Source organism: Bufo bufo, chromosome 7 (genome assembly GCF_905171765.1).
Source record: "Bufo bufo chromosome 7, aBufBuf1.1, whole genome shotgun sequence".
Classification (NCBI taxonomy): domain Eukaryota; kingdom Metazoa; phylum Chordata; class Amphibia; order Anura; family Bufonidae; genus Bufo; species Bufo bufo.
Window position 1 is genome coordinate 181,014,352 of NC_053395.1, and position 17,980 is coordinate 181,032,331.

Below are 17,980 nucleotides of genomic sequence, written 5' to 3' on the forward strand. Positions count from 1 at the left end.
TCTAGGGACCAGTTCAGGTCTCAAGTCACTTTGCGAGGCTTACATTATAGAAACCACCCAAAAATGACCCCATCTAAGAAACTACACCCCTCAAGGTATTCAAAACTGATTTTGCATACGTTGTTAACCCTTTAGGTGTTGCACAAGAGTTATTGGCAAATAGGGAGGAAATTTGAGAATTTCATTTTTTTGTCTAATTTTTCATTTTAACCCATTTTTTCCACTAACAAACCAAGGGTTAACAGCCAAACAAGACTGTATCTTTATTGCCCTGACTCTGCCATTTACAGAAACACCCAATATGTGGCCGTAAACTACTGTACGGCCACACAGCGGGGCGTAGAGTGAAAGGTGCGCCGTTTGGTTTTTGGAAGGCTGATTTTTATGGACTGGTTTATTTACACCATGTCCCATTTGAAGCCCCCTGATGCACCCCTAGAGGAGAAACTCCCTAAAAGTGACCCCATCTAAGAAACTACACCCCTCAAGGTATTCAAAACTGATTTTACATACGTCGTTAACCCTTTAGGTGTTGCACAAGAGTTATTGGCAAATGGCGATGAAATTTGAGAATTTCATTTTTTTGCCTAATTTTCCATTTTAACCCATTTTTTCCACTAACAAAGCAAGGGTTAACAGCCAAACAAGACTGTATCTTTATTGCCCTGACTCTGCTGTTTACAGAAACACCCCATATGTGGCCGTAAACTACTGTACGGCCACACAGCGGGGCGTAGAGTGAAAGGTGCGCCGTTTGGTTTTTGGAGGGCTGATTTTGCTGGACTGTTTTTTTGGCACCATGTCCCATTTGAAGCCCCCCTGATGCACCCCTAGATTATAAACTCCATAAAAGTGACCCCATCTAAGAAACTACACCCCTCAAGGTATTCAAAACTGATTTTACAAACTTTGTTAACCCTTTAGGTGTTGCACAAGATTTAATGGAAAATAGAGATACAATTTCAAAATTTCACTTTTTTGGCAGATTTTCCATTTTAATATTTTTTTTCCAGTTACAAAGCAAGGGTTAACAGCCAAACAAAACTCATTATTTATGGCCCTAATTCTGTAGTTTACAGAAACACCCCATATGTGGTCGTAAACAGCTGTACGGGCACATGGCAGGGCGCAGAAGGAAAGGAACACCATATGGTTTTTGGAAGGCATATTTTGCTGGACTGGTTTTTTTGACACCATGTCCCATTTGAAGCCCCCCTGATGCACCCCTAGAGTAGAAACTCCAAAAAAGTGACCCCATTTTAGAAACTACGGGATAGGGTGGCAGTTTTGTTGGTACTAGTTTAGGGTACATATGATTTTTGGTTGCTCTATATTACACTTTTTGTGCGGCAAGGTAACAAGAAATAGCTTTTTTGGCACCGTTTTTTTTTTGTTATTTACAACATTCATCTGACAGGTTAGATCATGTGGTAATTTTATAGAGCAGGTTGTCACGGACGCGGAGATACCTAATATGTATACAATTTTTTTTATTTATGTACGTTTTACACAATGATTTCATTTTTAAAACCAAAAAAATGTTTTAGTGTCTCCATAGTCTAAGAGCCATAGTTTTTTCAGTTTTTGGGCGATTATCTTAAGTAGGGTCTCATTTTTTGCGGGATGAGATGACGGTTTGATTGGCATCTATTTTGGGGTGCATATGACTTTTTGATTGCTTGCTATTACACTTTTTGTGACGTAAGATGACAAAAAATGGCTTTTTTTACACCGTTTTTATTTTTATTTTTTTACGGTGGTCATCTGAGGGGTTAGATCATGTGATATTTTTATAGAGCCGGGCGATACGGACGCGGCGATACCTAATATGTATACTTTTTTTTTATTTATGTAAGTTTTACACAATGATTTCATTTTTGAAACAAAAAAAATCATGTTTTAGTGTTTCCATAGTCTAAGAGCCATAGTTTTTTCAGTTTTTGGGCGATTATCTTGGGTAGGGTATGATTTTTGCGGGATGAGATGACGGTTTGATTGTTACAATTTTGGCGTACATGCGACTTTTTTGATCACTTTTATTACCTTTTTTGGGAAGTAAGGTGGGCAAAATTTCAATTTCATCATAGTTTTTTATTTTTTATTTTTATGGTGTTCACCGTTCGGGTAAAGTAACATGACCGTTTTATAGATCAGGTCGTTACGGACGCGGCGATACCAAACATGTGTAGGGAATTTTATTTTTTTCATTTTTTATCAGTGATAAATGTGTTTTTTTATTTTTACTTTTTTTTCACTTTTATTCACTTTTTTTTGACCCAGACCCACTTGGTTCTTGAAGATCCAGTGGGTCTGATGTCTGAATAATACAGTACAGTACAATATATATTGTTCTGTACTGTATTTTACTTACACTGAACAGATCTATGCCATTCAGCACAGATCTGTTCAGCACCATGGACAGCAGGACGCCTGAGAGGCGTCCTGTTGCCATGGGAACCTTCCCCGTCTGCTCAGTACTGCTCAGAACTTCGCAGACGGGGAAGGGTAAGGAGGGGATCTCTCGGGGGGCTCTCTGGGGGCTCTCTCCCTCCCCATCGGGGGGCTGCAAAGGCACAGCAGCCCCCCGATGGGAGAGGGAGGGAGCTCCCTGCGCTGTTAACCTTTTCCATACAGCGGTCCGTACGGACCGCTGTATGGAAAGGGTTAAACGGCTGACATCGCATCGCAGATGTCAGCCGTTTATACCAGGGTGCCAGCAATGTGCTGGCACCCTGGTATCCCCACTAGACACCAACGATTATACAAGGGGAGGCGGGCGGGGGATCGCGATCCCGCCTGCCGCACCGCCCGCCTCCCGCACCGCCCACACCGCCCGCAACCCTCCCCCTGCACCTCCCGCCACCATAAAAATCATTCGGGGGTGCAGGGGGGGGGGGTAAATAAAACTTTTTTTATGGCATATAAAGTTTCTGATCCCTGCGGTCAGGGACTGCGGGGACCAGAAACTTCAGAAATCGCAGCAAACCGCAGGTCTGAATTGACCTGCGGTTTGCCGCGATCGCCGACATGGGGGGGTCACGGGACCCCCCCGCGCATTTAGCCTAGGTGCCTGCTCGATGATTTGAGCAGGCACCGGGTTCCGATCACTGCCAGCCGCACGGCAGTGATCGAAAATACACAGGGCGTACATGTACGCCCTGTGTCCTTAAGTACCAGGGCACAAGGGCGTACCTGTACGCCCTATGTCCTTAAGAGGTTAAAGGGGTTCTCCACCTTTATCTTACTGATGATCCATCCTTTGGATAGGTCATCAGCATCTGATGGGCGGAGGTCCGACACCCCAACTTCAATAGAGCTGAGTTGCGCCCAGGCCACGTGACATAGTTGTGATGTCACTGGCCTGCAGGAAGCAGCGAGAAGCTGCGAGCGCCACTGCCTTCTCAAACTGCTGATTGGCGTTGTTCCCAGCTGTCAGACCTCCAACAATCAGATGCTGATGACCTATCCAGAGGATCAGTAAAAAAAAAAAGATGGACAACCCTTTTAAAGTCTACCTGTACTTTAGAACAATTGCTGAGCGCTCACAGACAGCACTATCTCTGCTTGCTGCAGGAGATGAACTGGAGAAGGGCTCATAGTTGATCCCGTCTTCTACAGTGAAGAAAAAGAGCGCTCTATGTGAACCCTTCATTCTCCTCATTTTAGTGATTATTGTTGGACCCCACAGATCAGATATTGATAGGCTATCCTAAAGATAGCCCATCAGTATAAAAATCCCGGAATCCCCATGGAAGGGGTGAGATTCCTGAGTTTTCCATCAGTTAGGCCTCTTTAACACAAGCGTGGCGGATTGGCTCCGGATGCGTTCAGGGTGCGTTCAGTGAAACTCTCACCACTTTGCAAGCAGGTTCAGTCAGTTTTGCCTGTGATTGCGTTCAGTTGTTCCGTTTTTTCCGTGCGGGGCGATGCGTTTTGATGCGTTTTTCACGCGCGTGATAAAAAAAAAACTGCAGGTTTACAAACAACATCTCCTAGCAACCATCAGTGAGAAACTCATCGCACCCGCACTTGCTTCCAGATGCAATGCGTTTTTCACTGAAGCCCCATTCACTTCTATGGGGCCAGGGCTGCGTAAAAAAGGCAGAATATAGAACATGCTGCGTTTTTCACGCAACGCAGAACTTAGGCCCCTTTCACACGGGTGAGTTTTCTGCGCGGGTGCAATGCGTGAGGCGAACGCATTGCACCCTCACTGAATCCGGACTTATTCATTTCAATGGGGCTGTGCACATGAGCGGTGATTTCGACGCATCACTTGTGCGTTGCAAGAAAATCGCAAGATCCTTCTATCTTTATTCAGTAGGACCTGCGCTGACGTCACCACACTCACGACGTGGTGAGCGTGATTACGTCATCAAAGGTCCTTTTGCAGGTCCTGAAAGAAGAAGTCCGGATTCGGGTCTGTGTACCACATTCAGTTTTTTATCACGCGCGTGCAAAACACATTGCACCCGCGTGATAAAAAATGAACAACGCAATCGCAGTCAAAGCTGACTGAAATTGCGTGCGCACGGTTTCCCGCAATGCACACGCGACGCATCCGGAGCAAATCCGGGACGCCCATGTGAAAGAGGCCTTAGGGTTCATTCAGACAACCGTATGAATGGGTCCTCATCCGTACGGACCCATTCATTTCAATAGGGCCGCAACAAATGTGGACGGCACACCGGTATCTGTCTGCACCCATAGTTCTGTTCTGCGGCCCCGCAAGAAAGATAGAGCAAGTCCTATTCTTGTCCGCAATCACGGACAAGAATAGTCATTTCTATCATAGTGCCGGCCATGTGGGGTCTGCAAAATGCGGAACCAAGCAAACGGTATCCCTGTTTAGCGGATCTGCAATTTGTGGACCTCAAAATACTACGGCCGTCTGAATGAGCCCTTATTGTGATCCAAAACCAGGAGTGGAGCCTCCACTGAGATAAGGTGTAATGGAAAGATCTGCACCAGTTCTGTGTTTTCGACCCGCACCCGGTTTGGGCTCACAATCACGGATAGAAATCACTGATCAAATCACTAAAGTAGGATTGTTGCGATACCAAAATTTTGATTCAATTTCGATACCATAAAAAAGTATTGCGATACTCGATACCATTTGATACCACGAAAAAAAAAATGAAAACACCAAAAAAGCCACGTGCATTCAGCATTTAAAAAAAATGGCGAATCGCGACGTTTTTTTTTCCTGTTTCGGCGTTCAACGCATAGGAGATTTTTAAAATATTTTAATAATTTGGACTTTTTGGATGTGGCGATATGTGATATGTTTATTTATTTATTGTTTATATATTATATATGTAAAATTGGGAAAGGGGGTGATTTATACTTCTATATTCATATTTTGGTGTTTTTTTTTAAACTTTTCTTTTACTTTTTATTTAATAACTATTTCCCCCCTTAGGGGCTAGAACCTGGGATCTTGTAATCTCTTGTCCTATTCACCCTGATAGAGCTCTATTATGGAGAAAAGGATTTTGCACTCTCCCTGCTGCCCTGTGCATAGTGCACACAGCAGCAGGGAGATTACCATGGCAGCCAGGGCTTCAGTAGCGTCCTGGCTGCCATGGAAACCGATCGGAGCCCCAGGATTACACTGCTGGGGCTCCGAACAGTAGCTGCCACTGCCACCAATGAGAAGGGGGAAGGTGAGGGGACCCTGTGGCCACTGCCACCAATGATTTTAATACTGGAGGGGGGGGGGGGGTTGAGGGGAGAGACACACTGCGCCACCAATGTTTTTAATACTGTGGGGGGGGGGGGGTGCACTGTGTCACCAATGATTTTGACACTGAGGGGGGGAGGGGCACATGCGCCACCAATGATAATTAACCTTTAATACAGGAGGCAGGTGCCGGCAGCAGATCAGCGGCAGTTAACCCTTCAGGTGCCGCGCCTGAGGGGTTAACTGCCGCTGATCGCAGCTACCTGTCAGAGGCAGGGTGTCGGCTATGTGATTCTGCTGCCGGCACCTGCCTTCTGTATTAAAGGTTAAAGAGGACCTTTCATGGGTCCAAACATTGTAAACTAACTATCAGGATATGTAGAGCGGTGCCCAGGTGTCTTACTGCACTTGCTACTATTCCTGGGCGCCGCTCCGTTCGCCTGCTGTGGCCCCCGGTATATTCTCCCGCTCTGTATGCTAAATGCTAGCATTGGAGCAATGGGGAGGAGACTGCCCTTTTTCTCAATGGGCGTTCCTTCTCCCTGGCTGTGACACTCTGTGCTTTGATTGGACAGCTCTACAACCAGGGAGAAGGAACGCCCATTGATAAAAAGGGCAGTCTCCTCCCCATTGCTCCAATGCTAGCATTTAGCATACAGAGCGGGAGAATATACCGGGGGCCACAGCGGGCGAACGGAGCGGCGCCCAGGAATAATAGTAAGTGCAGTGAGATCACTGGTCGCCGCTCTACATATCCTGATAGTTATTTTACAATGTTTGGACCCATGAAAGGTCCTCTACTATCATTGGTGGCGCAGTGCACCCGCCCCTCCTCCTCCCGTGTCTCCCCTCATTGGTGGCAGCGGCGGCACAGGGGGAAGGGAGAGAGTGACGACTCCTCCCCTGTGCTGCTGAGGGAACAGCTCATGTTCTCTGATGCTAGGCTGCGCAGTAGGGCAGCCTAGTATCGATAAATGTCAAATCCCGGTATCGCATCGATACCGGGACAAAAGTATTGATTGGGTCGCGATATTTCGATACCCGCAACAACCCTACACTGAAGTGTGAACTAAGCCTAAGGCCTTATGCACACGACAGTGTTTTTTCACTGTCAGTGATTTGGCTTCAGTGGTCCGTGTCCGATTTTGCTTCAGTTGTGTTTCCTTGTGTCTTCCTTTTTTTTGTCTGACAGGGGAAAAAAAAGGAAGGTTAATGAAAACTGTAATTTTATTGCACCAAGGTCGTTTTCCACTGACAAGAATAGGACAGGAATCACGGACGGGGAGAAAAAACGGAGGACTATCAGTTTTTTTTCACAGCTCAATAGAAATGAATGGGACCTCTGCTAAAAACTGTGAAAAATGACGGAACGGACGCGGATGCACACAACGGTCGTGTGCATGAGGCCTAGGAGCATAGCAGTCCAGCTGGTAATATCAGTCGGGGGGGGGGGGGGGGGGCTATGCTCTATAAGAAGTGTTGCAGAAACAATAAACTATATTCTTTACCACAGTGAGGCACAACACTCTTTGCGGTTACTGTAATTTTAAGGCCACATGCACACATTGCATATTACACGTGGATTTTGGATTTGCTGCATGGATTTTTGTGCGCCAAATCTGCTGAATACTACAGCAACATTAAAGGGGTTGTCTGATCTAAGAGCCAACAATCCCAGTGGTTGAAACAGGTGCCTAGTTATAATACAAACCCTCACTGGTCTACAGCACCCCCATTCCCACTCTGCTGACCCTTTGAGCTCATGCACATGACCGTATGTATTTTGCGGTCAACTATGGATGACGTCCGTGTACATTCCGTATTTTGTGGAACGGAACAGCTGGCGGCTAATAGAACAGTCCTACCCTTGTCCGTAACGCTATTTTTTTGCGGAATGGAGATACAACTATACATAAACGGAATGCACACGGAGTAACTACCATTTTTTATTTGGACCCATAGAAATGAATGGTTCCGCATACGGTTTGCAAAAAAAAAAAAAAAAAAACACGTTAGTGGGCATAGCCCTTTCCCAGACACTTCAGGTCCCTGGCAGACTGGAAGAAGCCGGTCTCGTGACTGCAGCCGCCAATCACTGCTAGTGATGCTAGTGACGCAGGGAAACCGCAGCGGGTTGTCCTTGTCAACTGCTTTAACGTCATCTCACACTAAGGGTCCATTCACACATCCGCAATTTCGTTCCGCATTTTGCGGAACAGAATTGCGGATCCATTCATTTCTATGGGGCAGCACGATGTGCTGCCCGGATACGGAATTGCGGACCCGCACTTCCGGGTCCGCAATTCTGTTCCCGAAAAAAAATAGAACATGTCCTATTCTTGTCCGCAATTGCGGACAAGAATAGGCATTTTCTATTAGTGCCGGCAATGTGCGGTCCGCAAAATACGGAACGCACATTTGCCGCTGTTACGGACGTCTGAATGGAGCCTAACGGTATCAAGAATTCTATATTCATAAGGAGAATCGTGACTTTAGCCAAAGAAAATTACGAAATGATTACATACAGGTCCTGCTACCTCTTTAAGTACAGCTGTAATCTTTCACGGCGGAGAATCAAGTTCATGCCCTGAAGCATTTAGAAAATGGGAACATCTTTGGAAGGCAATCTTTCTAGCTTTCATTAAGTATTTACTGAAGTAGAAGCTGGAGAAGTCTGTAGAATACAAATTGCAATATGGTCATTATTTATGCACATCCTATTGTACATAATTAAAAACTGTGCAGTATTCTTCGTTATAATTCCTTGAGAGTTATTGAAGTTGCCAAGGAATATAGCTACAGTAAAACAAGGCTGAGTTTTATTCATTCTGATTTTATAACCCAGGCGACCTGAGCAGACATTAACCTCTTTTCACTGTCACCACTAGGGTCATGTTTGTTACGAATAAAGCTTTGGAGGATCTTGCTTTAAGGCCTCATGCACACGACCGTGCCGTTTTTTTGCGGTCCGCAAAAAACAGAAGCCGCCCGTGTGCCTTCCGTAATTTGCAGAACGGAACGGGCGGCCCATTGTAGAAATGCCTATTCTTGTCCGCAAAACGCACAAGAATGGAACATGCTATATTTTTTTTGCGGGGCCACGGAACGGAGCAATGGATGGAGACAGCACACGGAGTGCTGTCCGCATCTTTTGCGGCCCCATTGAAGTGAATGGGTCCGCACCCGAGCCGCAAAAAACGCGGCTCAGAATCGGACCTGAAAAACGGTCGTGTGCATGAGGCCCTAAGGGTATGAACACATGGGGGAGATTTTGCCACAATTCCATAGAGGAATTATTGCTGAGGATTTTTTTTAGCAGATTTTGCTGTGGAATTGACGCCGGATTTGACTCCCTACATTGCAAGGGATGAAATCCACAATAATAAGTTAACATGCTGCAGATTTCAAATTTCAGACCTCAGGTCAAATTCCACAGCGATTTTTTTCTTACAGACCATTGGATGAGATTTGTTCAAGGGCTCATGCACACAAACGTATTTTCTTTCCGTGTCTGTTTCGTTTTTTTTTCGCAGACCGTATGCGGAACCATTCACTTCAATGGGTCCGCAAAAAAAAAACGGAAGTCACTCCGCGTGCATTCCGTTTTCGTTTGTCCGTATTTCTGTTCCGCAAAAAAAAAGAACATGTCCTATTATTGTCCGGCATTACGGACAAGGATAGGACTGTTCTATGAAGGGCCAGCTGTTCCGTTCCGCGAAATACGGAATGCACACGAATGTCATCCGTATTTTTTTCAGATCCATTTTTTGCGGACTGCAAAATACATACGGTCGTGTGCATGAGGCCTAAATTGCATTCACTTTGCCGCCACAGTATGAAAACGAGTGATTGCTACTCCAGGGGTCAGACTGGGAACTTAAAGTGGCCCCTGGAAAAATACCTAAAAAAGCCCCATGTCGTAGGAGGATCCATATTGACAGCACTACAGAAGTAGGCGGGGACAGTAATACCTTAGTGCCACACAGTATACTGCCCCAGTAGAACAAAATGCCACAGTACAGCATAAAATACTGCCTTGCAGAACCAAATACCACTGTGCAGCGTAAAATACTTCCACCCGCATTGCATTATTCAACTGTATCACTGTCCCGAGGATAGTCATACAGTTGAAGGCTACATGCACATGACTGTTTGTGTTTTGCGGTCCGCAAATTGTGGATCCGCAAAAAAAACGGATGACGTGCCGTATGGCATCAGTTTTTTTTTTTGCGGATCCGTTTTTTTTTTTTTGCGGATCCTCTGTAATAATGCCTATCCTTGTCCGCAAACTAGAAAAAAATAGGACATGCACTATTTTGTTTGCGGGGCTATGGAACGGACATACTGATGCGGACAGCACACGGTGAATGGGTCCGCATCCGATCCCCCAAAAAAACGGAACGGACACGGAAACAAACAGTGTTCGTGTGCATGTAGCCGAATTCAGGAGGACCCCTGTGGATGCCAGCCAGGGACATAAGTACCTTGGACAGCCCCCTGAGCATCAGATCACCTGAAAATTTCCCTGTACAGTCTGTGGCCAGTCCGCCCCTGGAGTACTCAGGCAACTCGATCTGCTGCTCAGAAATGATCATTTACTTGCCTGCATGAACAACTGTTTTACCCGATCACTCGTTCATCAGATAATGGGCTGCAGATTGGAATGTCCCCAATAATCTGCACAACAGTTGGGCCATATAAACCCTCCAAGCTCTGCTCTGTTTACAGCAACCAAATGGACATAGGAAACAGTTGTCTGGAGGTGACCCATTGACTAATATGGTAGCGTGTTGTGGCCAGGCTCTGTGAACCTGTGCAGGGAGGGGGAGGAGATGAGCTGTGACCATCACCTTTAGGCCTCTTTCACACTGGCGTGTGAGGCCTGTTGCCGTATTGCGGCCTGCAAAATGCAGGCCGCAATACACGAGCATAGTCCGTGGGGCAGCCGCAGCGGATCGCAAAAAGATAGGATATGTTCTATCTTTTTGCGGAACGGAAGTACGGGGCGAAACCCCGCGGAAGCACCCCGTAGTGCTTCCGTAGGGTTCCATTCCGCATCTCCGGATTTGCGGACCCATTCAAGTGAATGGGTCCGCATCCGTGATGTAGAATGCCCACGGAACGGCACCCGTGTATTGCGGATCGACAAATGCGGTCTGCAATTAGTCACTGGTGTGTCCTGTGTTTTCTGACTCTAGTTTTATAATAGAAGTATTACCTTTCATTGTAATCCTGCATCTGGATAATGTGATTTATCAGACTTCTAAAAAAGTAATCTCTAGAAAACAGAAAGGACCCTTTCACACGAGCGTGACGGATTAGGTCCGGATGCGTTCAGGGTGCGTTCAGTGAAACTCGCACCATTTTGCAAGCAAGTTCAGTCAGTTTTGTCTGCGATTGCGTTCAGTTGTTCAGTTTTTTCAGCGCGGGTGCAATGCATTTTTCACGCAGCCCCATTCACTTCTATGGGGCCAGGGCTGCGTGAAAAACACTGAATATAGAACATGCTGCGATTTTCACGCAGAACTGATGCGTGAAAAACAACGCTCATGTACACAGACCCTTTGAAATGAATGGGTCAGGATTCAGTGCGGGTGCAATGCGTCCATGTCACGCGTTGCACCCGCGCGGAAAACTCGCTCGTGTGAAAGGGGCCTTAGGGCTCATGCACACAAACGTATTTTCTTTCCGTGTCCGTTCCATTTTATTCTTTACGGACTGTGTGCGGAACCATTAATTTCAATGGGTCCGCAAAAAAACTGAAGTTATTCTGTGTGCATTCCGTTTCCGTATCTCCGTAATAACGTTCTGCAAAAGAATAGAACACGTCCTATTATTGTCCGCATTACGGACAAGGATAGGACTGTTCTATTAGGGGCCAGGTGTTCCGTTCTGCAAAATACGGAATGCACACGGACGTCATACGTATTTTTTACGGATCCGTTTTTTGCGGTCATCTGCATGAGCCCTTAAAGTTACATAAAGTCATACAGAATTAACACCCTCAAAAGAGCACAAATGGCATTTTTGGCAAGATGTATAGTTAAATTCAATTTCAGAGTCGTTCCCAAAGCTTGTAATGCACAGATTTCCATGAAAGAAGTTGTCCAATTTTTTTTTTTTCAAGTGTTAAGCTAGTATTACACTGATCGATTGTCGGCCAGACCATCACGGACAAGCGTCCTTAGGAGCACTCGCTATCGATGATCTGGCAGTGTAATACTGGCGCCAATTACAGTTTGCTCGTTCATCGGACAATCCAGATTTCTAAGCAGGCTGAGGCAGATTGTGCTGTCTAATCACGTTCTGCTGCCGGCAAACAACTTGTCAGTGTGGAGACGAGCGATGGCATTAACGATCGCTCCTCCCATACAATCGAGGAGATCGCTGCATGTAATAGGAGCGTCTCCTCCATTAACGAGCAGGCAATTGCCGGGAAAGAACACTTCCTTCCTGACAATTGTCTGCTTGATCTTTTAATGTAATACAGCTGTTAGGTACCTGCAATGTTATACTTATCCATCCTGAACCCCCTCCATTCATGTGTTGCTGCTCCACTCCTCCCCACCACTGCAGCTGTGACGTAATGTTTTGGGTACAGCAATGATGTGCCTTATACTGCACGTGACGTTTGCAGCCAGTCCCTGGCCCCAGCGGTATATGGGACAAGACTTCTGAGGCCAGTGATTGGCTGCAGTGGTCACATGCTGTATACATGCATGTCACTGCTGAAGCCAATTAGGGCACATTCACACGACCGTATTTTTGGCTCCGCATCCGTTCCGCAATTTTGCGGAACGGATGCAGACCCATTCATTTCAATGTGCTGTCCGCATCCGTAGATCCGTTCCGCGGCCCTGCAAAAAAGATAGAGCATGTCCTATTCTTGTCCGCAATCGCGGACAAGAATAGGCATTTCTATCATGGGGCCGGCTACATTCACACGGTTGGTATCCGTGTTTTGCGGATCCGCAATTTGCGGACCGCAAAACACATACGGTCGTGTGAATGTACCCTTAAAAAGAAAGGCCAGCGAGGCGGACGGAGCGGCGGTGCTGGATAGGTCAACAATATCAGATTGATGGGGGTCCGACTTGGAGCACCCCCAGTGGTCAGCTGTTTTCTGCAGTCATTCACATCACTTGATTAGATTTCTCAAAACATATATATAAAAATTTCACAAAAGTATAGAGATATCTAATTTTTCTTTATATAAAAAGTAGAAGGATTTTATACACATATCCCTTTCAGAGAGTTGCCAATCACAGCATGATACATAAAATAAGCACAGAAATATGTGGAAAAGTGGCCAAATGTAGACAACACTAATAAAATATGTAGTTGCCCCAATTAGATAGGGAAATATCCCAAATTACCCCGATGTGTTTCCCCAATTGTTGGTTAATCAGGGGATCGATAAACCAATGGAGATGACCATTATGTAATCACACTAGTTAAATACGACAATACACATGAATATACACAAAAGAGCCCAATGAATCACACAAAATGTAACCAACTCTGGATGCTTTTTTGACCTTTAGTAGAGACCTTTTGTCAGAAGGTTTCTATAATGTACTTAGAATCACATAGTTGATATACTAAGTGTGAAAAGCCAGATAGGTCTTCACTTTGTATTGTTCACATCACAAAGACAGACATGTAGATGGACGTCCTTAATTCTTGATTATATAGGTGTAAATCCTCATCAGGGTACATGCATAATATAATCCTGCACCATAGAAGAGAGGAGGGGGAGAGACAACAGCAGATACAGGAGTCACCGATTCGTCTACTTTCACATTCGCGTTTTGGCTTTCCGTTTGTGAGATCCGTTCAGGGCTCTCACCAGCGGTCCAAAACGGATCAGTTTTGCCCTAATGCATTCTGAATGGAAAAGGATCCGCTCAGAATGCATCAGTTTGCCTCCGTTCCGTCTCCATTCCGCTCTGGAGGCGGACACCAAAAACTCTGCTTGCAGCGTCTGACGAAACTGAGCCAAACGGATCCGTCCTGACACACAATGTAAGTCAATGAGGACGGATCCGTTTTCTGTGGCACAATTGAAAACGGATCCGTCCTCTATTGACTTTCAATGGTGTTCATGACGGATCCGTCTTGGCTATGTTAAAGATAATACAACCGGATCTGTTCTGAACTGATGCAGACGGTTGTATGACGGATCCGCACAAAACGCGAGTGTGAAAGTAGCCTCTGTCCTGGTGTGTTCTGTCCTATTTAGATGCTTGTACAATGGTCCCTTTGCTCACAAGAATTCCCAAGTAATGAATACAGCCTCCTAGATTAAATGGAAGTTCCCACAAGAAGATAAGGAATCATCCTTCAAGAGGCCGCTTGATATTCTCTTAAAGCAGATGGTTGATAGCAGTAAGGGGACAATACGTTGTACAAAAGGCTGTGTCTACTATCGTTTGTACCATCACTGCCCGACATCTCAGTATCTCCTGACCATCAGGACTCACCCTTGGGGCTTGTAATGGATGCCGATTTTGTTGATTTAACCATCACACCAGAGTGCTAACATCAGATAGCCGACTCCCTTCTGGGCCAAATCACAATAGACATCCAGACGAAGGTTATATATTATATGTGTGAGATATTTATATGCACTTTAATATTATGTATAATAGGGATTGAGTCACCATTTGTGTCTCCTGATGTGGATGTCGCCTTTTCCCTGCACTTGGTTTTACGTATGGATTGCCATTCATAAAGTGTGTTAAAATAAATTATATTTATATTTCATGCGGTCTGGCAATTTTTAATTGGCATACGGGTGTAGACTTTTTTGCCATAGGCGTGAGTGGATTGTGTTATGCATGGTATTGATGGTTGTTTCATTCATTTATTTTTTGATGATTTATGGCTTACATTTTTTTGGGTGTAGTTCATAATAGACATCATAGCCATAAAGGAGGAGGAACCACGGTGAATGCTGAATTATGCACTGCCTTTTACTGCACATGACCACTGCAGCCAGTCACTTGCCTCAACTGAATGCGGCACGAGACTTCTGAGGCCAGTGATTGGCTGCAGCTGTCATATGCCGTATACATGCATGTCACTGCTGCAGCTAGGAAAAAAGGCCATTGAGAAGGACGGAACGTCTGCGCTGGATCGGTAACCAATATCATATTGGTGGGGGTCAGATATGGAGCACCCCCACCAGCTGTTTTCTGCCGTCACAACACAGTGGACACAGTCGGAAGCAGAAATCTGTGCCCACTGTGTGACGCCATGCTGGCGTACTGCAGCTCAGCTCCCATTCACTGTTACTGTGAGACAAGACGATCAACTTTGTCTCCTTGAGACCTACAGTATAGCACATGAAAAGGTGTTGTACAGCCTAGACCCCTAGCTTTTCCAAATGCCATGGCAAAATCCCAGCACTATCACAACACATCGTGCAATTTCAAAGTTTTCCCCACATGAGGAAATGTAGGAATAAATGTAGGAATGAGTTGACACGTGGGCATTACCATTCTATTGTTGTATCGTAACACAGTCTCACAGTATAGCTGGCCATACGCATTATACTTTTGTCGGCCAAACCCACCAAGAACATCATCTGTCGGGGGAAAGACAGAGGCTCCGCACACCAATGTCCCCTGGCAGATGATGTTGAGGGAGACAAGGATTGGGTGAAATGAATATCCGGGCCCGATCCATTAGTTCTCCCGGGAGATAAGTCCCGCCAGAATTATCTGAAAGTGTCTTTCTCTGCTGTCCCACCAGCATACACAGACCCAACCGAACGTATATGAGGAAGCTAGGAGAGATAGGCTGTTGGCTATCAAATGTGTATGGCCACAATGGGTGAAAATAGGCAGCAATCCGTAGCGCAGTACTGTGAGGGGTGGAGCACCTGCTGTCGATTGTAGGAACTTATCAAACAATGACAAAAACTTTAGGGAGTGCCCAAAGGTGGGCGGTGAATGTCACCCACGTGACTGTGCAGGGAACACACCACTGTGTGGAAAGCAGTGACGGCCTGGGAACTCAAAGTGGCCCTGGAAAAAAACTAAAAGTGGCTCCATGTTGTAAGCGGGTCCTAATTGACAACAGGCGGACCAACAGAAGTAGGCGGAGCCTACAATACCATAGTGTATTACATTCTTACGGACCTGGCTCGGGTGGTCCCCTGGGCGTAGGCCCACCAGGAAATTCCCCTATAGAATATATGGCCAGTCCGCCCCTCATGGAAATTAGGCCTGTGGAGATTGTTGCTGCTTTGGAATGCGCAAGCCGTCCAAACAAGTATCCAAAATGGGGAACCAGAAACAGTTGTGCTGCATAGGCTAACAGGCAAAGCCATCACTGCACAAAGCCCGGATCCCATCCAATGTATGCAATGTAGAAGAAAAGGCAAGTTACAGGGCACTAGTGTTGACAGTAGTAGAAATAGTAAAGGACGTAGGACCATGCAACACGTTTCGTTGGCGGACAGCCAACTCCCTTAGACACTTAGCCATTTACCCTTTTATTTCGAAACTGTGACACGAAGGAAGTACTAGATAGTAGCAGTCAAACATATTGAGGCAGATTTATTAATAATGTCTAATACTTAGTGCAAACTTAGACTAAACAGTCTAAATATATGTCAGATTTTCACCAGTGGCTGATGCTTGATGATAAATGTCTAGTAGTCTATTGGAAGATTTAGGCTCCATTCATTCGTCCGCAAATCGGTCTGCATCCGTTCCGCAATATCAGGACCCATTCATTCTCTATGGGGACAGAAGAGATGCGGAGAGCACACTATGTTCTCTCCGCATCTGCATTTCCGGAGCGTGGCCCCTAACCACCGGGCCGCGGCTCTGCAAAAAAATAGTACATGCCCTATTCTTGTCCACAACTGCGGACAAGAATAGGCAGTTCTATGGGGGGTGCCGGCCGGGTGTATTGCGGATCCGCAATATACTACAGACGTGTGAATGGACCCTTAGACTGCCCAATTGTCGGGAAGATTATCAGGAACGAATGTTCTTTCCTGGGAATCTGCCTGTGTAAATGTGGCGCAGGTCACCCGATGAATGAGCAAAACACTCGTTCATCAGGTGAAATTATCTTTGCTGCGGACACGTCAATCATTGCTTCTGGGCAGCAGATCATGCTGTGTAGACAGCGATCTGCTCCCCAGAAACAATGAAATTGTATGAGGACGAACAACAACCGTAGCCATTGCGCATCCTCATACAGTGGAGGGGATCAGTTCATGTCAATAATGCTCTTCAAGGAAAGTTTTTTTCCTGATAATTGTCTGGTCATCTGCACAGTGTAAATGCACCTTAAAGGGCTATCCAGGAAAATATATTTATCTTATCCTCAGGATAGGCCATCTGTATCAGATCTGTGGGCGTGCGACACCCAGGACGGGCACCTATCAACTGTTAGGCCCCCTTCACACAGGCGAGTATTCCGCGCGGTTGCGATGCGTGAGTTGAACGCATTGCACCCGCACTGAATCCTGACCCATTCATTTCTATGGGGCTGTGCACACAAGCGGTGATTTTCACACATCACTTGTGCGTTTGCGTGAAAATCGCAGCATGCTCCTCTTTGTGCGTTTTTGACGTAACGCAGGCCCCATAGAAATTAATGGAGTTGCGTGAAAATCGCAAGCATCCGCAAACAAGTGCGGATGCGGTGCGATTTCCACGCATGGTTGCTAGGAGACGATTGGGATGGGGACCCGATCATTATTATTTTCCCTTATAACATGGTTATAAGGGAAAATAATAGCATTCTGAATACAGAATGCATAGTACAATAGGGCTGGAGGGGTTAAAAAAAAAAAAATTAAACTCACCTTAATCCACTTTCTCGCGCAGCCCGGCTTCTCTTCTATCTTCTTTTTTGCTGTGTGCAGGAAAAGGACCTGTGGTGACGTCACTCCTGTCATCACATGGTCCGTCACATGATCTTTTACCATGGTGATGGATCATGTGATGGACCATGTGATGACCGGAGTGACGTCATCAAAGGTCCTTTTCCTGCACACAGCAAAAAAGAAGACAGAAGAGATGCCGGGCTGCGCAAGCAAGTGGATGAAGGTGAGTTTAATTATTTATTTATTTTTTTAACCCCTCCAGCGCTATTGTACTATGCATTCTGTATTCAGAATGCTATTATTTTCCCTTATAACCATGTTATAAGGGAAAATAATACAATCTACAGAACACCGATCCCAAGCCTGAACTTCTGTGAAGAAGTTCTGGTTTGGGTACCAAACATGCGCGATTTTTCTCACGCGAGTGCAAAACGCACTACAATGTT